Raw genomic sequence first — 26,170 nt, forward strand, 5'->3', positions numbered from 1 at the left:
TCCATGAGCCACATAGCCGCCACCTGCTGCTGTAACCCCAGCACAGGGGAACCTGCATCACCCTTTTCCCTCCATCCACCCTCACCCAGGAGCCGGTTCCAAATCCTCGGGACCAGGCAGAGGCCACGTCTTCCCCGGCCCACTCCCCAGCAGCGACGTGGAGGTAGAGGGAGGAGCTTTTGCCGGCAACGCCAGCTTCCCCTGCCCCCTCTCCCTCTAGAGCTCCCCTCCTCTCCTCTTTCATTCCCCTCCTTATCCCTCCTCTTCTCTCCCCTTCCCTCCCCGCCCTTCCCCTCTGCCGCAGCCCAGCTCCTAGCGCGTCAGCGTGGGCTTCCCGGAGCGAGTCGCTAGGTAACAGGGCTAGCTCCGCAGACCCGGGCCAGGGAAGCCCGCGCGCGTCGTCAGCATCTGCGCCGAGGGGCGGGGAACGCACTGACACTCCCCTATCGGAGCCTGCAGACCCTTCAGCTGGTTCTCAGTCCCCTCCCTGGATGCCTTAAGGGTGGCTATTGCCACCGCGGAGTTGCCCCTCCCCTGCGGGGACCCCGACGTCGCCGCCCCCTTCTCCTCCCACGCTGGTCCGCACCACTCTCCGCACCGCCAGGTAGGCGACCCTCCGCTGCGGTTGCGGTGGCTGCTGGTAAGCTGCGATCTGGAGCTGAGGCGGGGACTACGCCACTAGCGGGGCGGCTCGGGCCACAGCGGCCGGCGGACCGGCCATGTGCTAAAGTTTCTGGGGCTCGGCTGCCCGGCGGGTGCGCGGCGCGGGGCGCAGAGCGCGGTGGGTGGGGCGCGCGGTGCTGCCCGCCCCCAGCCCCGCGGGGCGCAGCTCAGTGTGCTCTCTCACGCTTTCTTTCTCTCCTTTTCCGGGCGCAGCCACCCTCCGAGATCTTCCCGCCGAGCCCAGGCGTGGGGCATGAGGAGCCCCTGGGTGTCGCCTGCAGACAACCCAGCCTCGCGCACACCTCGCCAGTCGCTGACAGGGACATGAACAGCATGATTGGGTTCCGGTGTCCGGCGGCCAGCCTCAGCCGGAGGCGGCCAGTGGGTCTGCGCTGTTTGGGAGAATGAGGCAGGAACCCACGGCAACCTCTCTCTCCTCCTTCTCCTCGCCTTCCTCTGGCTCCCGCTCCCCGGACCCGGGCCGGGCTGTGGCTCTGCTGCGTGCCCTGCGCGCCCCCCACCTGCCTCCGGATGCTCTTCTCGGTAAGCCAGACCTTTCGCCTCGGGAACAAAGCCCCTTCACAGGATTCCGAGGCTGCCTCCGAGCCCCCTCTCCAATTACTACCCAGTGCCTGGAATCTGTCCCCAAACCCTACCTGGCTTCTGAACAGCCTAGGTGCCTTCAAGACCCGGTGTTTTCCTGGGCTCTCTGGGAAACAGCAGCGGGCTTAACACGCAGGCAGGCAAGAGACCTGTTTGGTCTAGATAAGCATCTATGTGTGCAACCTGGATTCGGACTTAGTCACCAGGGGGAACTGGATGTTTGGTGAGTGTTCAGTCATTGCTGGGTGGTGGATCTCCAAACTGCTCCAAGGAAGTAGGGTCCCCCCTCTCCGTGTATCAGACGAGGAAACTGAGGCCCAGAGATACTAAATGTGCTAATCAAGGTCACAAGGTGGGAACCAAGGTGCTCACCACCTCATCAAACTGATCCTTTGGTCACAAACACGCCTGCTTTATTTCCTTCACTAGCTGCTTCCGTCTCAAGAGCCGCTGCATGTGTGTGAAACTACTTCCAATGACGGCCGAGACGGAATAAATTACTAGTAGAATGTATATATCGTTCACTTCTCCTTTTAGCGATGGCAATCATCATTAGAAGCCTCATCTTAGTTCAGATTGAGGGAATGGAGGCGTCGTTACTACATTTTTCTTGTGGTTTCTTTCTGGGCTCTGTTTTCCAGGGTCCTTGGAGGATGCGGAACAGTTTTAGTTACTCCCATGTGTCTTCCTTCTGTGTTGTGTGTCCCAAGCAAGTTCACCCTCACTCAGCCTTTTCCCGGGGGTAAAACCCATCAGCACCACCCAGGCTGCTTGTGCAGGTATTAGAAATAGCCTCTTCACAGGGGCTGGGGGCTGATTCCAAATGGCCATAAGGCAAGCGCCACCTGGGTCCTGACTCACAGATGCCATCTGTCTGTGTGTCAGCAAAACTTCACACTTCTTAACCTAGAGGGAGAGGGGATAGCTTTAATACAGATATGAGCCTCTTGCTCACCTGTGCAGCACGTGACTCTTCGCCCAGATGCATGTAGATGGTCCTAATCAAGATCGTCACGGGGGAATCGTGTGGTCCTTGTCTGAGCACCTGCTTAAGGGCTTGAGTGTTTAATTCGTCTGTCTACACCATGTGGAAAGTGATGGTGTTGGAGCAGGGGCAGACCTTCTGCCACAGAGGGCTCAATGCCTATGTTAGGTGATGTCTCAGATCCCTCTCAGATCCAGGACTCTGTGAGTAGAAGAACTAGTGGGCCACAGGCCTGAGCTAGGGTCTGGGGCTCCATCAGACACGGACATATGTAAACTGAATAGACAACTGTTTTCCAGGAACAGTACTCCCTGACGAAAGAGTGGTGAGAGTCTGGTTCAAGCCAAAGGAGGTGATGTCTCAGCCATAGTGGATTATCTATTAGGTTAAATAATGGCTATAAAATGTCCCTAGGGGCCAGACTGGGGTTATTGGATAACTTAGGCATTTCAGTGGAAGAGATGATGACATTGGCCCCTAAGAACTGATAAAATTCAGTGTATCACCTTGACGTACAGCAGGCTAGGAAGCAACATGGCCAACAGGCCTTGCTGCCCTCTGAAAAGGATCGGTTACAGTTTGTGAGTGAACTCTAGCCTGAGCCACCAGTGAGGAGAACAGGGTGGTGCTTTGCTCTTCCGGCTCTACCCTCTGGTGATTATGTTAATGACCAGTGGAATCCACAGAGAGCATTCAAAGAGGCCATGAGGAGAAGGGTGGCCGGCTGGCTCCTCAGACCCTCACTGGATTGCATTTTATTCGGGGCTGCTAATAGAGCTAAACGCATCAAGTTGACCTATGGGCCATTAATGGGTTGTCATCGGTCTTTTTAAAGATGTAGATTGATGAACCTTTTAAAGCAGTACTGAATCCCAGCCTGGATGGACACCCACCACCTTTTCCCAGAACCTCAGCTCTCAGCAGGGTTTGGTGGGTATTCGAGAGTCACAAAGCCAGAGAAAAGCTTCCTTTATTTGTGACATGTGTGCTCGTGGGGGTCTGTGAAGGGAAGACGGTGCTTCTTGGGGCGGGGGCGGGATGTGTGTGTGGCATTAATTTCCCAGTGCTGTGTGTTTTAGGTCCTCATGATTAACGGGTACAGTTTTGAATAAAAATGAGTGCAGAGAAAGGATCTTCATTAAGTTAGTTACTCCCAAAGATGACAACGTAATTATGGAATAACGATTTTTGGATCGTCTCTCGTGCCGCTAGCACACAAAACTGGATCACACAGTACACCATCGATCCCCGTTCTGATATTTTAATTTTTAATTTCATCCGTTTCTCTCACGTCTCACACTGTGCTTCTCCCCCTACCCCGCGTGCACATGCACACACATGCCGTGAAAGTGGACAACACACAGTAGAGTCTCCCTTTTCAGTTTTGCCCCGCTAAATCCGCTTCCTGTCTAGAACTTCTCGAAAGCTGAGCACACAGTACCTCAGGCTGGCCTCTGACTGAAGTATGTCTGAGGTGCTTGGATTCCTGTCAGGAGGCTAGAGGATATGTATGGTGTGTAAATAAGTAAGATGAAGGCCATTCCTTCGTGGGCTCACCTCTCTGACAGGGAGCAAGGCCACTGGCTTCTGTGCTGGCAAGGCATGCTCAGAGCTGTGAGGTCTCTGAGGTCTTCCATGCTACATAGTGATTGTCACATCGAGGTACATGAGCAGAGCAAGGGACTGGGGAACTGGCATTCATCCTCTTGTGAACTTGGCTTTGTAGCCTGGGACAGTTTATTCCCTCCTTCTGGGTCTAGACTCTTTACGATGCCGCTTTATTTTTTTTACATAAATGTGTATGGTTAGTAACGGATGATGTCCTTCGACTCTCAGCTCGAAGAATCCTTAGAGTTTGGCCACAGCCGGTTATTAATAGATCCGGAACGCTGTGTGCACTCGGGTTACATAACGCTTTCAATTAGGCATCCATACAAACAATGAAGACCCGGTCACTTTAAAAGATGCGTTTTGTTAGCTGAAGTCAAGCCTCAGTGCTCTGGGTGAGTGATGATGGAACTCCCATCCTGAGAGATACACGCCAGGTTCCCTCAAACTTACCTGAGAATACCGGAATGAGCTGTGACCCTCTCTGGGATCCATGTGGCAGGAGACACAAGAAGGGTTATGTAATTTGGGTCAGTGGGGTAGGAAGAACATGAAGTCCTAGATGCAGAGCCTCAAAGTCAAGGGACTTGGGGATTTTGCCTTGTTCCCAGGCTATTCCTGGAAGGTAAGGAGGGAAGATGGTAATTACTGCTTGCATTTGTTTTGAAAATGCAAAGTACTTAATTAGAGCCCTGAGTTCAGTGGAAGTTTCAAAGTGGTGAGGCACAGAGGCTTGGTATTTCTGTCAATATCTTCGTACAGTCAACCCTCCTGTGTCATGTGGGTAGGTAGCATGTTGACTGGGGTCAAGACTTCCTGTTGAAGTCATTTTTCAGCTAGAGTGAGAGGAAGCAGCCACCAGACCTTAAACACCTTGGCTCTTACATTGTCCAGCTCCTGAGCTAGAGTGTGAGTGCACAGCTGGACTCATAGTGCAGGTGAGTCTTCAGCTAACTGAGGTATCAAAGTAGCACGACCTGGACCATTGTTGAGAGGACCCTTGAGAGGGAATAAACCACCTCACAGTGTAGCTCGCGTCCTCTCGTGCTGCAGTGTGTCTGTCTGCTAACCAAAGTGTGCCCTTCCTTCCAAATTTTTAAATAATACCACTGTACTAAAAAAAGCACGTGGAAGATTTGATGTGCAGACCATATGGAGTGATTCAGCTATTGATAGACTTCTGAATTGTACTTTAGAAAAAAAAAAGGATGTCAGATTTCTTTTAACTGAATAATGTCAAATTGCGCGTGTCCCCAAAGAGTCAGAACTCAGCCGAGTGTAGCCTTAAAAAGGTTGGTGCTAGTCGTTCTTTGGGGAAAGAGCGAAAATAACTTCCCCAGGTTCCACATGCCCCTGGGGTTCTGTGGGAAGTGGTAGGCAGATGACACCCCAGTCTCTTTAGAAGGCACTGCAAGCCTATACCTGCTGACAAGGGACACAGACTAAAAGTTACATAATGGAAACTTTCAAAGGTCGGTTTCTCCGCCTCTCCCGGATGCCAGTGAGTTAATCCTTCCAAACAGCACAGGCAGGGGATAAATGTGAGGCTTTCAAAGTCCACCCTCAGTGTGGAGGAAGCTCAGGACTTAGGGAGCCTCGGTTCAGACTTGGTGAGCAGGCTTGGTGAGCATGGTGGTGGGTTAGCAGTCGAAGCCGGCCTTGGAAACGGAGCTGTCTTCGTTCTTTTCTGATGGCTTTGGGTTTGCAGAACTTCTTCTGACCAGCCCTCCTCCCCCAGGACTGGAGACTGCCAGGTCCCACCTGCAGCCCAGAGTTTATGGAGACCGAAGGCAGATCACTGGGATACATGGTCACTGGCTACATGGCTTTACATTCTAGGAATGAAAACTCAGTCTGGATATTTTCCCCAGCAGCTGAATGTCCAGTTCTGGTGTCAGTTTTACCGTTGTCTTCCTAGTGATGTCTTAACAAAAGAACATACACACACACACACACACACACACACACACACACACACACACAACAACAACAACAACAACACAACACCTCCTCTGGACTGCCAAGCCGCTCCGGTGCCAGAAGCCTTAAGTTTCATGAGAGGTGATTCATGGAGGGGTGGGGGTGGGGGGGAGCCAAACAGAACGAGATAGAAAACTTGATGGTGATTCAGCTGTGGTCCATAAAAAGCAGCAGCCTCCTGCCGCTCAGCGTGGAGATTTTATTTGCTAAGTGAGGCTTTCCAGGACTTGATCCCAGTGAGAGCTGCAGAGTTCAAACTCTGAGAGAGCAGATGGGTGCCTGGTAGCCCTAGTGAGATTTTTGGTATGTGTAGAAAGTTAGTGACGCATCAGAGCGTGTGAGCATTGGGAATTACCCAGGACCCGTTAAGTTGATTGGATTTAATGTTCACGTCTAACATGATCACAGGATCCATTCAGCTAAGCCACTCTAGACGTTCACGTTGCCTGCGTAGGCCGTCAGACAGATGTCAGTGGCTTTCTGGGCGTAAGCCTACACCTGGTCTGGCCCTTCCCGCTAGAGAGGTGTGTGTTGGTGCTTGACACACTTAGTGATGGAAACCTGAATCTCAAGGTCAGAGTGTGGCATCTCTGAGGATTGATGGATTCCTAGTGGGTTTTGTTTCTTAATAATCTGATCTGCCGTGGTGAGCTGCCGCCGTGTGCACCTCATTTAGCATCAGGAAGCAAAGAAGCAAACAGGGAATGCCCAGGGCATTTTCCCATCAGCCCCGAGTCTCAGCCTGGATCTGCTAATGTAATCAGGGGATCTCACCGATGGCTCACGCTTCACCCAGCAGAAGAGAAACTGGTAGAGCTCAGATTGACCTTGCCATGTCTGCACCCCCACGCCAGGGCTTCTTTAATTCAGAAAGTGGATGACAGTGATGATCATTGTCTTTTGATGAGAGTGACAGCTCTCAGATTTTTAAATGAAGCAAACGTGCTTTATTTTAAGCAAAGCACCGCACGCGTGGGCTTAGAATGATTTGTGAACGTAGGGGCGTCCCTTCCGCTTGCTTTACTGAGTACTTCCGAAACAGTAAGCCCTGCTCTGCAGTGCTGAAATCTGAACGTAGAAGTCAGAAGCCAACATCCTGGACTTTCAGTATGAAAGGCGGGAGTGGAAAAATCCACCCGCTTCTGAAAGGAAACTGGAGCCTGTTCCTCTGCCACTCTTACTGACAAGATCAACATCGCCATCAGTCCAGAAAGTCCCTGTGGGTTGGGTGCAGCTTCTACACTCAGGCCTGCTGGAGGACACCCTTGTGGCACCTCCTGGAGCTGTGGTGTCCATCTGTGCAGTCCTGGCACTATCTCCTCCACCAGCGGCATGCCCCACTCTGGTACTGCCTGATGAGCAGACCACACCATCTTCCTCCTTTTGGACACAAGCCTGTTGTCAGCGGCTTGGTGATAACTTAGCAGCCATAGGCTCTGTTTGATGTGAAGCCACCATGGTAGACACATATACCTTTCGTGTGTGTGCACATCTACATTACCCCTGCCCTTTGTCAGGGACGCCATCTAAAGCCTGGAGGACTTAGCTGTCACAGTAGGAGCTGGAAGCAGGCTTGGTGAAAGTGGGTGGGGTGTGAGTTAGGGGCTCCCTTCTTAGGTCTTCTTCTCTCATGTCCCTTAGGTGCCTAGGGACAAGCCAGCATCCCACTCGTGCCCTTCACGGGCTTCTGTACCCGTCTAGGCCGGGAGGCTGCCACTGCCTAGTGTTATCTTCCAAATGTGACCAGGTACCTGGGCCGTGCAGGCTCTGGAGAGCTTGCTGAATTAGTCACACATCTGTAGATCAAAACCTCTGAGGGACCGAGCCCCATGTCTGTGTTTCTAGAACATTCTCCCCGTCAGTGTCACCTCAGGTACTGGTCATTTCTGTTCTGAATGCTCTTCCTAGAATACTTTCCATAGGTGGGATTGTCCCCACTCCCGTCCCCACCACATCTCTGCCATCCTTTCACCGCCCCCCCCCCCCAGCCTCTCTTCCTGTCCCATCACTGCCCGCTACAGCTTGTTTCTGTGGGCCATGCAATGGACCCGTGTCCCCCTCGGCTGGCTCAGTGCCTGCTGTGTCCCTGTAAGGCTCTGCACCATTTGGTCTTGAGTTTCACCTGCGCTTGCTTGCGCTCTCTCTCTCTCTCTCTCTCTCTCTCTCTCTCTCTCTCTCTCCCTCTCTCTCTCCCTCTCTCTCTCTCTCTCCTTCCTGCCCTCCAGCCAGACTGGCCTCCTGGCCAGACTTTACTCCACCTGTTTGCCCAGGTGTGCCCTCTGAGATCCAGGGTAAGGTCATCAGACAGGAACTGCCATCTTCTGCCCCATTGTTTGAAAATCCACAGAACCTGTTCTCTTGCCCCTCTGGGACAAGCCCGAGCTTCCACCTCACCATCCCAGCAAAGGCTAACTTCGAAGTAGCTCCTGTAATTTCCGGCATGGTGTTATGGAATGACTCATCGTTACAAGGGCTGGATTGCCAGGGTGGCTGTTGAAGTGTCTTTCAGGAGGAGTTTCTAGAAATAGACTGTGTCTCTCTTGGGCTAGACTATCTCGTCAGCTGTCTTAGACCCCCGAGGCCCCATCTTTGCTCTCCGTTCCTGACTCACAGGTCCCTTGCTACATCTAGGCACTGTGGTGGATCCTGGATACTAGTCTGAAGTTTTAAGTCAGCCAGCTCTCTTAATTTCATGCAGGTCAACAGTGTCCCTCTCTGGCTGGCTTTATCTTCTCCAACATAAAGCAAGCTCCCCCCATTTGGTTCATCACCAGGCCCTCCTGGTATCCTGGTTGAACAAGCCACACTCGGCTTGCTGTGTGACTGTCTGAGAGATGGGACTCAAGGAGGATCTTAGCTTGTGATTGGGAAAATGGGGTCTTCGGGGTGGAACGTGTGGCTATCCCGTGAAGCTTCGGTTTAGTGCCTGGAAGCCAGCCTCCCCGTCTCGGGCTAGTTACTTACAGGTGGTACTTTTCCACCCTGACGAGAGACTTGCTTTCCTAGCTTGATGTTTTTGCAAGAAGCCCATTACGGCTGAACACACTCTGATAGCATCTTGTTTTCTCCTACACATCCTGGACCTGTGGTTAAGGGTCTCCAGCTGCACTCCCCAGCGAGTGCATATATGCCCATAGTTGCCTTTCAATAAATGAGACTTGAAACTTGAGCAGATAGCCCGTGTTGTCTCCATTCTTCAAGTCTCTTGCCCCTCAGTCCCCACTCTCTCTCTTGAAGACCCTGTTGACTGACCCGTGGACCAGGTCAACTTCTTTTCCACCCTTACCTATTGTGCACATACATGTGCATACATACATGTGCATACATACACGCATACACACACACACACACACACACACACACATACACACACACACACACACACACACACACACACACACACACACACGATCCCAAGAGAGAACCTAAGAGCTGTCATTCTAAATTGTTCATCCAAAGACAGTCATGTTTTAGGGGCTGGAGAGATGGCTCAGGGCTAAGAGCACTGGCTGCTCTTTCAGAGGACCCAGGTTCAATTCCCAGCACTCATATGGCAGTCCAGATTGTCTGTAATTCCAGTCCAAGATGATCCTATGTCTCTTTTGGCTTCTGTGGGTACACTGCATGCAAATAGCATACACACACACACACACACACACACACACACACACACACACACACATGATCCCAAGAGAGAACCTAAGAGCTGTCATTCTAAATTGTTCATCCAAAGACAGTCATGTTTTAGGGGCTGGAGAGATGGCTCAGGGCTAAGAGCACTGGCTGCTCTTTCAGAGGACCCAGGTTCAATTCCCAGCACTCATATGGCAGTCCAGATTGTCTGTAATTCCAGTCCAAGATGATCCTATGTCTCTTTTGGCTTCTGTGGGTACACTGCATGCAAATAGCATACACACACACACACACACACACACACACACACACGATTGTATTCCTCCCCATTCATACATTTAAATCTAGATTCCACATAGGAAAGAAAATGTGTATATATGTCTTTCCGAGTCTGCCTCAGTTTACTTAACCAAATGATCTCTAGTTCCATTTATTTTCTTGCAGACGACACAGTTTCATTTTGTGATCCAACCATACTCTCTGCTTTCTTTACCCTTCCTTTAGATCAGGGGCACCGTGGCTGGTTCTGTGTCTCAGCTGCTGTGTGTGGTGTTGCAGGAAGCAGGGGCGGCTGGGTGTCTCTGAGGTGTGTCAAATCGGAGTCCTCTGTGGATATACCAGGGATGGGCAGAGCTACACCGGAGCATGGGTCTTTCTTTCTTTCTTTCTTTCTTTCTTTCTTTCTTTCTTTCTTATATTTATTTTATTTATATGATGAGTACACTGTAGCTGTCTTCAGACACATCAGAAGAGGGTATTCCATTATGGATGGCTGAGAGCCACCATGTGGTTGCTGGGAATTGAACTCAGGACCTCCGGAAGAGCAGCCAGTGCTCTTAACCGCAAAGCCATCTCTCCAGCCCCCGCCTGGGTCTTTCTTAGCACTGATTTTCTCTGAGTTAGCAAACGTGGTCCCTGTTTGTGCTGAGAGACCAGGGCCAGCAGGCTACGGAGGATGAAGGTAAATGAGGTGATGTTTCTTCTCAACAAACTCGGGGACAGTTTGGAGAAGCCTGATAGGTAATTATCTGTAGTTAATCAGAGTGGCTGGCGTGCCCAGAGAGGACAGAGATGGAGAGTGTAGATTGTCTAGGGAGGATGGAGATGATGCTTTGACAAGCAGAAAGGGAGGGGGTAGCATTTCCGGTTGGTGGGAAGGAAGGAACGAAAGCAGTAAGGCCTGGGGGGTGGGGGGTGGCCAGTGCTGCAGTAGGCTATGGCACTGGGCCAAGGTTACTCAGGCAGAAGGAGGGGCCAGTCCTGTAGTGATGGGAGTGGGTCTTGAATGCCAGGTTCAGGGGTGTCTCCTATCTTACAGGTGACAGGGAACCATGGGAGGTATTTGAACAAGAGTTTGGGATTTAAAACAATGTCTGGCATTCCTGATCCTTGGTACCCTGCCACCTAAGCATAGAACAGCAAAGACAACGTGTTGGAATGTTGCAGAAAAACCATTGCAAGCTTGACTGTCAGGTATGACTGCCAGCACTGCCCCTCTGTTTGCGCCGTTTGTTCCCGCCAGCTGACCTTCCAGGAAGGTCCTGTTGCACGGACCCTGGCTCCCTTGACCTTGCCGGACCTTGCCCAGAAAGCCAGGTAGACGCTGGCTGCAGCCCGGGCTGCCCAGCTCTTGTGGACACTGGCCAACAGGAAATGGAGTGGGCAGTATCCCAGCCTGATTCACTGAGCCGTGGGGCTCCCCGTGTCTCTGCAAATGCAGTCAAGATGCTTCTGGCCTGAAAACAGCCTCCAAGATCCACGTCCACAGCTGAGAGAATACAGGGCACCGGTCTCCCGGAGCTTTGCCCCAGCAGTGGCCATGACGGGTGGGAAGAGAGAGTCAGTGTCCCGCAGCCACTAAGACTGGATTTGAAGTGCGCATGCTCAGTGGGGCGGGCGGCTTATGCCGAGTGGGCAGGAGAGAGCTAGGCCAGGGGGAAGCGAGTCCTGGGTCACAGGTGGTTACACTCATGGTCCCTCCATTTTTCCCACCGACCCACCCAAAGCCCTACTCGCCAGTGGACAAGTCACGTGGGGTTTTCTGGGAACTGTGTCTCTGGCAGAGAGGCTTCTTCAAGTCAGGCCGGTGAGCTTGCCATGCCAAGAATAACAGGCACAGGAAGAGGTGCCCTCTGAAGGGTTCCCGCCCCTGCTGGGGACCTGGAGAAAGAAACATGGCTGTAGTCATCAACAAGACCCCCTTATAGGTCAACAAACTAAAGACGAGAGGTAGGAACGAACTAGCCCAGGGTCACCTAGGGACTATGAATATGAGGGGGACCCAGTCACTTTGCAGCCAGTGTAGTTACTGAGGTTGGCTGGGGCGCACAGCTGGCTTGTGTCTACCTGAAAATAGGCAGGCATGCTCACCCGGCCGTGCTGGCCACGGGCCCTGGGCATGTAACTCCTGCTCTTTTTCTCCCGTGTGGAACATATCCCCAGCTTTCTGGCTCTCTGGATGTTTATTCACTCCTTGGTTTCTGAAGCCTGTGTGGGTCTTCAGTGCTAGTGAAGAGGGGAACTGGGCAATCAGCTATTAAAACAGAACCAGTTGCTAAAAATCCCTGGATCTTAGTTAGGGTTTTACTGCTGTGAACAGACACCATGACCAACAATATTTACTTGTATGGACAATGTTTACTTGGGGCTGGCCTACAGGTTCAGAGGTTCAGTCCATTATCATCAAGGCATGGTAGCATCCAGGCAGGCATGGTGCAGGAGGAGCTGAGAGTTCTACATCTTCATCTGAAGGCTGCTAGCAGAATACTCACTTCCAGGCAGCTAGGACTAGGGTATAAAAGCCCACACCCACAGTGACACACCTACTCCAACAAGGCCATACCTCCAAATAGTGCCACTCCCTCGCCCAAGGATATACAAACCATCACACCCTGTGTGTGGTAAGAGCTGGGTTTGTGGTCTGTGTTGGAGCTCTGAGGTTGTGGTGTAGTTTCAGGTTGCACCCCTGGGTTTGGGGATGTCAGTGCCCCTACACCTTCCCAAAGGTATGCCTGAATTATTTGTGGGCATCGCCCTTAGGGGCTACCCTTTTTCTCGTAGGTTTCTTCACTCCAGTACCTGGGACAAACATAATTCACACCGTTAGCAATTGCTGCCTACCACGTATGGCTGAGTGAGGGGTGCTAGGTTTCATGGGCATCTCAGCTGGGCTTTGTCAGTGACCTGGCTCTCTGTGCTGCCATGTGCCTTCTCAGATGCATCCTCCCATGTGTGTGAACACTGGATGTCCCTTTCTGCCAGCTGACTACAGCCAACACCTTGCTGGGCATATTGTACCTACAGTTCCCGCCCATCGAGTATCTGTCCCTGTGCTATATAGAAAGTGAAGGAATGGTTTGTAAGCATTCCCACGTCATTATCCCCAAACTTGGCCCATCCGGTGTTAGGTAAATTATCTTGACGGGTCCAGTGCTTACTGCAGTTCTATGTAGATGTGATCCACCTGGTTCTGAGTGGCACCGGTTTGCCATCTTTATTGATTCCTGTTTTAAAGAAAGGAGAGCAGAGTTATGAAAACCAAAAAGAATTCAAGGTTACACTAAAGCAATAGTAAGAAGTGTGAGTGTCAGGCAGGCTTTTAGGGTTAGGATGAAGGTTATTTTAGCTGGACATGACTGTGATCTCAGTACTTGTTGGGTGGAGGCAGGGGGATTAGGAGTTCAAGGTCATCCATGGCTGCAGAGTGAGTTTGAAGGCAGTCTGGGATATGTGAGATGCTGTCTCAAGAATAAAAATAAAAGGAAGGAAGGAAGGAAGGAAGGAAGGAAGGAAGGAAGGAAGGAAGGAAGGAACCAAAAAGGACATTTTGAATATCTTTCTTAAGCTTGTTTTTCTGGGCAAGGACTGGGCCACTTACAGATTCCCTTCCACTTGGCTGATGGCTCCTCTGCCTGAAATCCCACATTTGGAGTGACAGTTCCCTAGCAAGGTTCTTCACGCTGTCACAGCTGCTTCCAGGGCTCCGCACCTGTTGCCCGAAGCTGTTCTCTGAGAAAACTGGAGCCTTGCACGGATCTGGATTTAAGTCCAGCTTCATTCCCCCCCCCCCAACCACCTCTGTCTCTGTCTCTGTCTCTGTCTCTGTCTCTGTCTCTCTCTCCCTCTCTCTCTCTCTCTCTCTGTGTGTGTGTGTGTGTGTGTTTGGTTCTTGGATAGTTCTCTTTAGCTGTTACAAGCATCATTTCCTCTTCAGCAAAAGGCACAATCTAGAAGTTACTGAGAGTGTGGGTTTTTTATCTAACTGCTTACCACGGGTACAGATTTAACTGTCAGTCTCACACAATCTAGAATCATCGCTCGAGAAGTGGAATTTTCATGAGGAATTACCTAGATCTGCTTGGTCTATGGAGAATTGTCTTAATTGTTCATTGGCTTAGGAATACCTAGCCCACCGTGGGTGGCGCTATTCCCTAGGCATGGAGTCCAGAACAGTGTGAAAGGAAGGCTAGCTGAGGGCAAGTCAGCCAATGAGAATGTGTTTAATCTCTCTTTGCTGGTGACTAGTGTGATATGACGAGCTGCTTGAGTTCCTGCCTCTATTTCTTTGAAATGATGAGCACGGATGTGAAATTATGACTTAAACAAACCCTTTCTCCTCAAAATGTCCTGTTCTTGGGGTATTTGTTGCAGCAACAGAAATGAAACTAGGAGGAGACCCTGCTGACAAAGTACTCAGCTGCTTTCGTTAGCAGTGTCATTTCACAGATGAAGAACTAGGGTTTGGGGAGTATTTGCTTCTGCCTGCAAAACGTCTCCAAACAGTGCTTTTCGCCTCTAGTAATTGTCCATTTTGTTCAGATAAGGTAGTTCTCGCTAGGGCCTCGTGAGAGACTGCACTCAGGTAGAGGCTGGAGCTGGAACCATCTGGAAGACACCGTCTTCCTGGCCTGGCACCTGGACTTAGAAGAGGTGTACAGCCCAAGGTGAGATCTGGGGGAGGGTGTGTCAGTGTGTGAATAGGGGATGATCCTTCCTCCATCACTTTGTGGGCACTCCATGTTGGTTGGCAGAGGCAGGCAGGAGATCTGTGCATCCCATGTACAGCTGACGTGCTGGGGACACGGCACAGAAGTCTTCCAAGGATCTGCATCTTCTGTCAGCCTTGGAAATCGTGTGGCATCGCCTCTGACATAGAGTTAGAAGCAAGTCATTAATATTTGGGGGAAAAAGAAAAGCAGGACTCTGTCTTTTGCCTAGGGTAGTGTAGAAGGAATTGCAGTACAACTTTTGGCTAAATGGACTACTTTGGTGATGCATGTGGCAGGCCACATCACCAGAGTTCTACACACATCTACACTGTTGCCCCTTTCGGCTAAAGGGCTCTTAGTCCAGCCCTGGTACACACCACCCTTCCCATCCCATCTCTTCATCCTTTCCTCAGCCTACAGTTGCATCTATACTTTTTTGGGGTCCTGAAGACTTTCACCTTCGTGGGTACCTTCAGAGTGGATGTGTGGGTTAGACACTCATATTTTATATTGCATGTGTTTTGTGACACGTGAGTTAATATGAAGAGGAATTTTCTATCGTGCTGTATTAAAACACTTTCACTGAGGGACAATGGTGGCACACATCTTTAATCCCAGCACTTGGGAGGCAGAGGCAGGTGGATCTCTTAAGTCTGGGGCCGGCCTGATTAAGGATGGCCAGGACTACACAGAAAAATTGTATCAAAAATATTCTCACACTCTCTCTCTTTCTCTTTCTCTCTCTCTCTCTCATGAAAATGGTATATTTGTGTGGACACTAGACACCGTGCCTGGCACATATCATGGAGAGAGAAGTCTGGATTGCCTTCTTTCCTGCCTACATCCTCTGCCCTCCTGGTCCCCTTTCAGGCCATGTCCTCTCCCAACCTGAATCTTTGAAGCCCTTCTCAGCGTCATTGAACAAGCCCCAGTCCATTCCCGCCACTGGGAGCCTCCTCTCTTCAGGTCCTTCACTGGGGAAAGGCCTGCCTTTAGCTCAGAGCTCTCTTCCCTGGCTTCTGGCTGGTCTCTTGAGAGCAGAGCTCTGGCAGACCCTCTTATTTCCCTGAAGGGCAATGGATTGTGGTGCTTTGGCTGGGTCTCCCTGACTTGAGAGAAAGATTTCCCCTAACCAGGTTCTGATCCTCATGTTGCCTCCGTCCACTTTGTACTGCATGGATGCTCCGTGCCAGGCCTTCCGCAGGGGCTGCCTCATCTCTGCCCTCAGAGACTCGGTGTCAAAAAGGCAAACAAGAAAAAACAACAAACGCTTGCAAGCAACAGAGAGGAGTTTTGATAAGGGATCGGCGTTTCTCAGAATTCAGAGCAGTGAGTTCAGTCTGCTTGCATGAGAGAGAATGGCAACCAGATACGCATCTGGTGTGTCCTCTGTCCCCAGCCCTGGGTCCTGCTGTCTCCTATATCCCCCATCTCTCTCGGTTTTGTCTTTCCCTCTCTCCTCTGAATAGATAGTCAGATGACAGTCACCTCATCATGGCAGCCTTCATCCTGCATCCCAATGACCTGACTCATTCAGTCTCCCTGGGCACACTGGTTCCTCTAGGAAGCTGAGTGGCCTTTCAGGGCGAGCATGCCTGGCCCACGAAGCTGTGGCTAGTCATTGGGTCTCATGGTGAGGAGAGTTACCTCATGGGGCTATAAGTATGATATGTTCCCCCAGAAAGTGCATACAGGGTGGGGAGTCGGAGGTGACATGCCCTTTGTCTCGGGACTGCTTCCTGGTTTAGGGTGGCAGTTTCCAGACTGCTGGTAAGCATCCTTGAGAAACCAGTGTATGGTTTAATATTATAATGTGATAAATAATTCAAGGACTAGGGAGACCTTGATATTAGGATTTATCCAGAGTAATTCCTTTTAATTAGTTAACAAAGTTAATCGGTCAACAGGTACTGTCCTTGTTTGGATTTGGTTTGGTTTTTCTACCCCAGCTCAGGTTTTGGTTGTAGACTCAAGTGAGTCGTGTCTGTGGACTTTTCACTGGGGACTGAAGGCATTAGGAATCCTGGAGGTCACTTAACCTAAAGTCTGGACACTGGCAGCCATAAGAAGAGTTGGCTCGTGTTCAGAACTGGCCAAGGCTGGCTTATAGGGAAATGATATCCTCCAGCCAGTGGCTTAGAAAGAAAGAGAGCCTCTGGCAATTCGAGAGACCTGTGTCTGGAACACTCTGTCCAGTACCTACCTCTGAGTCAAGAGATGCAGGCTGAGCCAGGCATGGTGGTGCATGTCCATAATCCAAGCCCTCAAGAGGCTGAATCAAGGTGACCTCTGCGTGTTTGAGGCCAGTCTGGGCTATCTATCTAGCAAAACATCGTCACACACAAACACACAACAGAAGCAGGCTACAAAGATGTGGGAGTGATCTTGGCTTTGATCGTTGAGTCCTTTCTGAGGGAAAACCCCTGTGCTTTTTCAGAAGGAATGCTGTCCTCTCTTTGCTAGATTGCTATCGTGAACCTTGTTTGTTACACCCACTCATGATGGCCCCAGATGACAAAGGAGGAAACAGGCTGGGACCGCACCGCGAGTTTGTTCTGGGTCACTCGGCTCCTAAGAAGTGGGACAGGAGTGTGGATCAGAGCTGCCTCTTGTCAAGTTACCTGTGACAGCATGCTAAGAAGCCTGTCACCTTGTCATGGGCAACCTGCTCTTGTGTAGTGGAGACAGTACTCGCCTGAGACTCTGGCAGTCCCTTGTTCCCAGCTGTGGGAGGGTTTTTCCTTCTTAACTCTTGCCTGTGTGCTTGCATCGCTGATCTCAGTCCTCCCCTTTCTCCTTGCTTATTCTCCTTTGTGTGGCCAAGCTAACTGGCCCTCAACTTTGAGGGTATCGCCTGTCTCCACCTCGCATCTCACTGTAGGCGCACTGACATTACTGATGGGCAGCGTTTTGTCCAACTTTGTGAGTTCTGGGGACATAGACTCAGGCCCTCACACCTCTTTACACACAGAGGTGGGTTTATGTCCCCAGCCTTCCCTTAGAAGCACTCTACACAGTCTACTAACCAAACGGGGGGGGGGGGGCGACGGTAATACACTGCCTCCTAGCGTGGAGATGAGAAACCAAAAGCCAAATTGGCCAGCCTGCTGTCCTTGCTGGTCTCAGGGAAGGGTGACCCCTCCACTCCACGCCTCTTCCAGTTCACAGTGGTGGCCAGCAGCTCTTGCTGAACTTGGCGTGCAGAACCATTCTGTTCCCGCTGTCCTCACCGTCTTCCTGCATGTCTCTGGCCAGCTTTCCATTTCTTTCTCTTATAATGACATGACTCAGGTATAGGACCCACTCTAACCCAGCATGATCTAACTAAAACTTGGACATAGCTAGTGGAGGGACGAAGCTCATGTTATCGCAGGGTATGTGCCTAAGGTCCTCTGGGGGGGGGGCATCACACTCTCAGCTAGAAGGTTCCATGTGTGGTTAGTGCTGCCCTACCGTGTGGTTAGTGCTGCCCCACCCCGGGACCTCACTATCTCCTGCTTAGGTCATCCTGGTGAGTGTCACCATGATGTCCCCTGGACTTTTTGCCAGGATGGGGATAGCTCCTGCTGCTGCCTTCTTGGAGCCATGGAGACAGTTTGTGCTGCTCTGGCATCTGTTTGGGGCCACTGCCAACTCCTGGCACGGCGAGTGGGTGGCAGCTTGGGCGCAGTGTGTGTCTGCAAGGCTCCCCTCAGCCCCAGCTGTGTGTGTCAGTTTCCTCGGGGCTTTTGGCAGCCCCTGACTGGTCAGGGTGTCATCGACCCCCGTGTGGGTGAGGGGCGGCTGTGCTTGGGTTTGAGGCTTACACTGTCAACTGATCTAGTTCCCTTCACCAAGTGACAGCAGAGTCTGTTTCCTCTCCTCACTTTCATGCATGTGGGAACTGCTGTGTGTCATCAGTTTCTCTTGCCTCCTGGGGGCCATGGGAGACTCCCTTGGGCAGATTCCTCACTCTGTGGGATTGCTACAACCTGAAAGGATTCCTATTAAAATCTCGTCCTTGAGTATGTCGCCACTAGCCTTTGAGCCTGGGACATGCTTGGCTGAGGAGCACCGGAAGATGATGTCCCCATATATCTCCTGGAGGCGTGCGTGGGGATGTGGTCCTGTTCTAACCACTCCAAAGCTTGAGTCTGGAAGAGGTGGCCCTATGACAAAACTCGTCACAATTGCAGGTGAATGCCTGAGGGGGGCGCTGTGTTCTCCAACCTGTCAGCCTGCAGAGATTGACCCTTCCTGTAAGGAGGTTTTCTTACTTGAGGGCAGCAGAGAGAGGGAACAGGGATCCTCCGGAGTTTTTTTTTGTTTGTTTGTTTTGTTTGTTTGTTTGTTTGTTTGTTTTTTGGTTTTTTTGGTTTTTGTTTTTTGTTTTTCGAGTCAGGGTTTCTCTGCATAGCCCTGGATGTCCTGGAACTCACTCTGTAGACCAGGCTGGCCTCGAACTCAAAAATCCACCTGCCTCTGCCTCCCAAGTGCACCCCCCCCCCGGCTCCTCCAGAGATTTTTAAGGGCGTCTTCTTTCAAGGATTTCAGGAAACTCAAGGAGAGGAGTCTAGATGAGATGAGGGGAGGGGTCGAAGGCAGCAAAGGAACCTGGGCAAGACAGGAAGCTGCCTGGGACGGCTAGAGGTGATGGTGGTAATCAGGGCTTTAGGAGGCAGGGACTTTAGGCAGGCATTCTCGCTAAAACCACAGATATCCTGGGTCTTTATGAGAAGTATTGCTGCACAGAGGACTCCACAGTGGCCCTGTGCTCGCTGCAAAGGTGGCTGCCCTTGGTAGAGTCTCAAGCACTGGGAGTGTGGCTCCCTCTTCCTTTTCCAGAGCTGCCTATGTGCCTGCTGAGGACAATGGCTGGTTCCGAAGAAGGAAAGAGTCCCCAGTACATGAGGTCTCCTGCACAGGCACTGCAAGTCTCAATTCATAGGCATTCCAGAACATTCTAATAGGTGGCCATTGGAAAGTGCTGGTATCATTGAAGGGGGTCCTCCATTGCCTAAAGAAGGCCTAGTGGGTCTGAGGTAGGGTCTAGGGACCAGTTATTCCCATGAGTGCTATATCTAAAATTGAATGTCACCAGCAGGTCTAGGATATGAGTGGCTGTGTGGATGCTAGCCCTATCTCTATGGGCCTGTTTCTTTATTGGCAAATGCCCAAAGGCCCAACTAGCAGAGAGAAGTATAGAAAGTCCAGTGAGTCCAGGCACACTGAAGCCCTTGGCTACAATGGAGCCAAGGCTGCATGCCTGCTGCTGCTGTGCCAACTGGGTAGGTGCTATCATTGGTTGTGATTCAGGCTTTGATGAGATTTAGAGTCCCGGGGAAAACAAGCCTCTGGGCATGACTTGGAGGGAAGTTTTCGGCTGAGTTGGTTGTAGTGAGAAAGCCCATGCTGAATGTGGGTAGCACCACCATCCTCGCACTGAATAGAAAGGAAAAAGTGAGCGAGCACCAGAGGCCCTGAAGACAGTTACAAGGTTACCACCCTTCCCCACCACCATGGTATCAGTCCTCAAAACTCAACCCAAAGCGAACACCTCCTTCTCCACTTGCTTTGAAGCACTGAGTCCCTGCAATGAGTGCGGCTTCTTGCTGACATAGCCCTGTTCGGGGAAGCTGAGCAGAGAAGCCAAACTGGTAAAAAAATAAAATAAAATGACATTTTTTTTTTGCAGGAAATCTCTCTCCTTGGGGAGGAGGCAGTTCTGTTAGTAATGAGTTTGAATTGAACACGTGCTATGAGCCGCAGCTTGGGGACCCTAAATGGATTCGACAAATTAGACAGAGCCATGCCCCATTAGAGCCCAGTATGTTTGAGGTCCCCCTTTGTTTAGCCCTCAGGAACAGGTTTGTAGGGAGAGAGGCAGGAAGGGTAGGATTCACCCCTCAGGACCAGGGCTTTAGAGCTTGGGGTGCCTGGGGCCCTGGGCAGCCTTCACCCTCATCAAAGCATTTTTCTCTTCTTTTGCTATAAACCGTTCACCGTCAGCTGAGAAAGGAGATTTGGAACCAGGCCCATGACCTTCTGCAGGTACCTAGCGGTGGGTCGATAGATTGTTAGGTTTTTACATAAAACAGAGAGTCCCCAGGGCTGACCTGGAGAGAACAAGCCGCCCCATGGGTTGACCTGCTTCTCTGAGCACACCGAGGCTTCTTGGATCGTGAGTCTGCCAGCCTCGCAGTAACCTAGATGGCTGCGGAGGCGTTGGGTAGAGTATAGTCACAGGGCGAAGCAACAGAGACTGGGGGTGGGGGGAACCTCTACCACCACAAACCTCTGCTTGCTGTTTGACAACTTAAGCGCAGTAGGATTAAGCGCAATAGTAGCTCTGCTCAATAAAATGCCCACCCTGCTGCCTGTATCTGCCTAATGTGTCTCTTCTGATGCTGCTGGGTTGTAGCCCAGGGCACAGAGAAGGTCCAGACAGGGGAGTCAGACTAGACAGCTAGCACTGGGAATTCGAATAGGAACACATCTATAACATAGAGAAACCTCGACTCACACATAACCTGCCTGCATCCTGAGCAGGTGATTCTGAGCTGCTCCTGAAGAGGGGAGATGCCTTGAGCAGGGGTGGTCTCTGCTTCGAGAACAGGTCTGTGGCCAAACCAGGGAGGACAGTGCTAGGTCAGGCCTGCTTAGGCTTGGCGCAGGCTGGAAGGGAGGGCTGGAGCCCAGGACTGCTGGGATACACCCAGACTTGTATGCAGAGTGGATTTAGTAGAAGTTCCAGCATTCAAAGAGCTTGGCCTAGCAAAGCATGTGTGTGTGTGTGTGTGTGTGTGTGTGTGTGTGTGTGTACCTATATGTTTCTGTATGTGTGTGTGTGTCTATGTCTGTGTATGTATGTGTTGTTTCTGTGTGTTGGCAGCTATTAGGAGTGTATGTACTTTACATATATGGTATGCATGAGAAGAAGGGAGAGAATATGAAGAAATGCAGAGTGGAGCTAACCAAAATTCAGGCCGTGGGACAGACAAATGAACCAGTGCCTTACAAGATGGTTTCCAACCCACGACACTACCAGGTCACCTGGGGTAGCCCCTCTGCCATCATGGACTCCTAAGCCTCCCAACTTTTCTATAGAGTTGGAATTTCCCCCACGTCTCAGGTTCTTCCCAGTGCTGCCAGGAGCCTTTTGTGCCACTGGCGCCTTCCATGTGTCTTTCTGGAAACTTGCTTGGCTCTTAGCATCCTGGATCTCAGAATTTCTCTTGGGTTGGGTGCTTCCTTCCCTGGAGCCACAGCATGCACAGACTCCTCCTTCAGCTCCTGGCTCAGGCATCAGCTTCTCCCTAACCTGTGACACTCACCTGCCTGCAGGCCGCCATGTCACTGGGCCATGTGAGACTGCAGTGCCTGCTTGTGTAACTCTTGACCCCCCCCCCCCCGCCTTAAGCATGGTACCTGGCCCCAGGCTGGTGCTCGAGGATCATACTTTGAGCGAGTGGCAGACGTCACGGCTGTGACTTTCCATACAACCCCAGCCTTTCTTCTTGAACTGTGAGAATTCGATAGCTGACAACAAGAGAAACATCCCAGAAACTGTTTACTAGCAAGAGAGTGTTGGGTTAAACCAGGCCTCACGTCAGGGCCTTGTTGGTCAGGCTCTCTCAGGAAACAGACAAAAGCCCAGAAACAGACTGACCGGAGCCAGCTAAGTAAAGTGTGTGCGGACAGACATTATCCTGTGCCACAGGAGACCTCAGCTATGGCAGTTACATTTTTCTCAGCCTGCTCTCTGGGGAGGGGACATGACAACTCCTGTGCCGATGGGGGTTCCATGGAGGGTCTGGACACAGGCTGGGAGCTGGAGCAGGCTCACTGGCGCTTACCTTTCCACAGCCTCACTTCACCAACCGCGCGCGGGTGGAAGGTCCTGCCGTGCTCACCTTCCAGTGGTGCGGCAAAAGTGTGGATCCTGTCAGATACAGTTTGCAGAGGCACACAGGGCTTCCCCAAAGGTGATTTCTCTTATTTCCTGTTTGCAAAACAGCCAAAAACACTTTGCTGCGCCGATACACTGTGCAGAGCACTCCACAGTTTGCCTTCTACAGTGCAAGCGGCAGCATCTCCCCCCAGGCCTCCCTGAGACTCCCCCCTCTCCTCAGCCCTCCTCCTGTCTTTCTTCGCCTTGCCCTCTATCCATCATCCCCACTACAACCTCATTCTCCTTAGCTGCCTCTAAAGCAGTAACAAGCACTTCGTGACTCACTGTTATTTTTTTAAATTAGATTTTACGTATTCACTGGGTGGAGGGTACAGTGGTCAGTGTATAAGAGGTAGGAGTCAGTTCCTCCCTTCTATCTGTGGGACCTGGGGATTGAACTCGGGTCATCAGCTAGCATGGCAAGCTCTTTTATCTGCTAAGCCATATTGTCTGCCCCCACTGTTTCTGCTATTTTGAGACCAGGTTTCACTGTGTCGCCTGGCTGAGTCTTGAATCCCTGGGCTCAAGACATCTCCTCTCTCAATTTCCTGGGTCGCTGGGACCTCAGTCACACACTTCTCACGATTTGCTCCTTCAGATCGCTCTGCCTGGCATTTTTTTTTTACTTTGTATTAAAATTACTTTTTAATTAACACATTCACATGATAAATAAAATTGTGCAGACAGGCATACAATGAACTCCTGTTACATATTGAATGCTTACGCTGTCCTGAGACATTTCCCAGATAAACTCATTTGCTCCTCTCTGCAGCCCAGTCGCCTGCTGCAGACACTAAGACTCTTTGTCCACATGATTGAGGGAGCCCCTGTGTGCCTGCCACAGTCATCCTAATGGAAAAAAAGGAAGACTTGGCCCCGTTCTAGCTGTCCAGACTCATCTGTGTTTTCTCAGGCACATCTAGTTACTTTTTCTGTGGAAAGTTTGTCATTTGTTTTTTTTTAATTTCATTAATTTTATTATTTTATGTGTATGTTTGCCTGTATGCAAGTCTACATACCACATGCGTACCTGGTACATCTAAAGGCCAGAAAAGAACATCAGATCCTCTGGGAATTAGAATTACTGATGACTGTGAGCTGCCATATAGATGCTGGGAACTGAACCTGGGTCCTCTGCAAAAGCAGTGGACCCTTAACTACTGGGCCACCTCCCAGTCCCTTCTGTGGGTTGCTCTTTAATCTGTAAATCTGCCATTGTCCTTTCTGCAGTGCCTATGTCTTCTTGTTTTGTAAGACAAGGGCATTGGTGTCCTACTCTTTCTCCCACCTCCCTTTCTCTGCCTCAGTGTCACCCACTGTCATCAGAATCCTTCACTTATGAGTCTTGTCCTGAGTTCTCCATAGCTATTGCCCATAGCTTGGCAAAGGACTTGGAAGCAGAAGGTGTCACCGCCATTGGTTGTACTACAATGGAAGTGTCAAATGCTGGAGTCAGCCATGTGCTGGGACACCTGAAGCCTTAGACCAGTGAAACAGAAAGGCCTGGAACATTCTCTTTGCTTCTGCTCCCTCATCATCCTGTCCTGAGACATTTCCCAGATAAACTCATTTACTCCTCTCTGCAGCCCAGTCGCCTGCTGCAGACACTAAGACGCTTTGTCCACGTGATTGAGGGAGCCCCTGTGTGCCTGCCACAGTCATCCTAATGGAAAAAAGGAAGACTTTTAGCATCCTACCATATTTTACTTGGATCATGTGGTGCCAGACAGTGTCCCCCACAGGCTCCCGTGTTTGAACACTTGTTCTCTATTGGTGGTACTGTTTGGGGAGGGCACAGAACCTTTAGGAAGGGGAGGCTTGCTGGGGGAAGTACATCACTGAGGGAAGGCTTTGAGAGTTTATAGCATCACCCACTTCTAGATCTTCCCCCTATATCCCTCCCCCCCTCCCTCTCTAGCTCCCTCTGTCTTTCTGCTTTCTGAATGTGGTTGAAACATGATCTCTTAGCTTCCTACTTCAGTCACTTGTTGTCAAGCCTTCTCCCCCCTCCAGCCCCCCTCAATCTTGAATTCTCCCCCTAGAACTGTGAACAGAAACACCCTTTCTTCTATAAGTCGCTTTTGGTCATGATGTTGCAATCACCAATCACAGCAACACAAAGTAACTAGTGTAGATTGCAACTTGATGGGCCAGGATTTTTGTATCCTAGGGTTTCTAGGTTCTTTTGTTTATTTATTTTTCTTTTCTTTCTTCAGTCAGGTTTGCACTTAAGCTAGGCTGGCCTCAAACTCACTGTAATCACAGATGACCTCTTCAACCTCCGACCCCCATGCCTCCACCTCCTGGTGCTGTGACTACTGTCATGTTAGCAGCACGCTTGGCTTATGTGATGCTGGGCATAGGACTCAGGGCTCTGTACGTGCTTGGCAAACACTCCACCCAATGAGCTCCACCCCAGGGCTCTCTACCTATTCTGCCAAGCCTTACCTTTGCATCCTAGAGAACTCCTTCCTTCCTGGGATGTTTTCTGTTCCCCTTCCAAAGTGTTCTTGGGTGCCTCCACAGGTCAGCGTGTGTTCTCTCATTGTTTCCCATGAGAGCTTCTACTGCTCCAGCGTTGGATCGTGAGCTACCTGAACATGCCTGTATTTTACACTCACACCGAAGGTGGATTTCCAGGTCCACATGATTTCCTCCAAATTTTTGAAAACCTCACAGGAGTGGAAAATCTGTGTTCTTTTCCTAGAAGGCTTAAAGAATTCTTCTTTGTCCTTAGTATGCAGACATTACTTGAAGGTGGTACATTGTTTTGGACACATTGAGATCCCCTTGGCTTTAAGGATTTTAGTGCATGTGGTTTAAAACTAAAGCAATCCTGGTTTTCGTTTTTCATTGCTGAATGCACTTGCCATTCCTAAGAACTTACAGAATGGACCTTTATTTCTCTGTGTACCCTTTTCTGTGTTTTCCCCTATTCTTTGTACATTTTATTGGCTTTGTTTTCTAATTCTTTAAAACACACACACATCACCACCACCACCACCATCACCTCTCCTTGTTTTTTTTTTTTTTTTCCTGTGAGCTTTGTCTTGCTCTAAACACCCTTTTTCCTGGAAACGACTCTGTTAGATGATGCTTGCAGGTGCGTAAGGTTCTGGAACGCCTGTGCCTTTGTGGAAGGCTGAGGATTATTTTTCTCTCCTCGGAGGTCAGTTTCTGTGTTTGTTTCGATCTCCCTCTACATACTCTTCTGGTTCCTTATACACTGCTCATCCAGGGTTGAGAGCAGTCTAATTAATAGTTACGGTCCCCCTCTGTCTCTGTGGAGTCCATGCTGCAGACTGGGTGCTTATGGTTAGGCAGGCCTGTAGTGATACAGCCTACACCTACACCAAATGTGTGCTGTTTTTTTTTTTTTTTTTTCAAACCATCATTTGCCGAACACCATAGAATGACTTAAACAAAATTCACATCATATTAAGGGTTATAAGTATGTTAAAGACAGTGTGAAGTAGGTAGGAGGCTTGTGGACTGTAAGAAAATACTGTGCATTTTTGTGTGAGACTTGTACACTCGTGAACTTTTATATCCATGAGGATCCTGGAACCAGCTACCAATATCTACCAAGGATGCCTGACAGCAAGCTCAGGAAGACCTCATCATTGGCCAGAGTCACAGAGGGGGAAACGGGGCATCTGCTGATAGACTTCCCAGTCTCCACTCTGCTTGTCTTTCAAAGCAGTTGATAGATTTCAAGTAGATTTTAGGGTCGAGGGGCTTTCATCTTTTCTGACTGCGAAGGCTGCTCTTTCTTGCTGA

General features: G+C 50.5%; 1 long non-coding RNA gene across 2 annotated transcripts in view; it reads left to right on the top strand.

The window, feature by feature from the left end:
- Positions 1-240: 240 nt before the first annotated feature.
- Positions 241-26,170, top strand: part of Tunar (Tcl1 upstream neural differentiation associated RNA) — a 47,339-nt gene continuing 21,409 nt past the window's right edge. The window contains exons 1-2 of one of the 2 annotated variants that reach the window (NR_045047.1): positions 241-604; positions 877-1,206. This is a non-coding gene — a long non-coding RNA (Tcl1 upstream neural differentiation associated RNA). Of the gene's footprint in view, positions 605-639; positions 756-876; positions 1,207-26,170 lie in introns of those variants that run through there. The other variant, NR_125773.1, reaches the window with a different exon arrangement.

This window comes from Mus musculus, chromosome 12 (genome assembly GCF_000001635.26).
Source record: "Mus musculus strain C57BL/6J chromosome 12, GRCm38.p6 C57BL/6J".
Taxonomy (NCBI): Eukaryota; Metazoa; Chordata; class Mammalia; order Rodentia; family Muridae; genus Mus; species Mus musculus.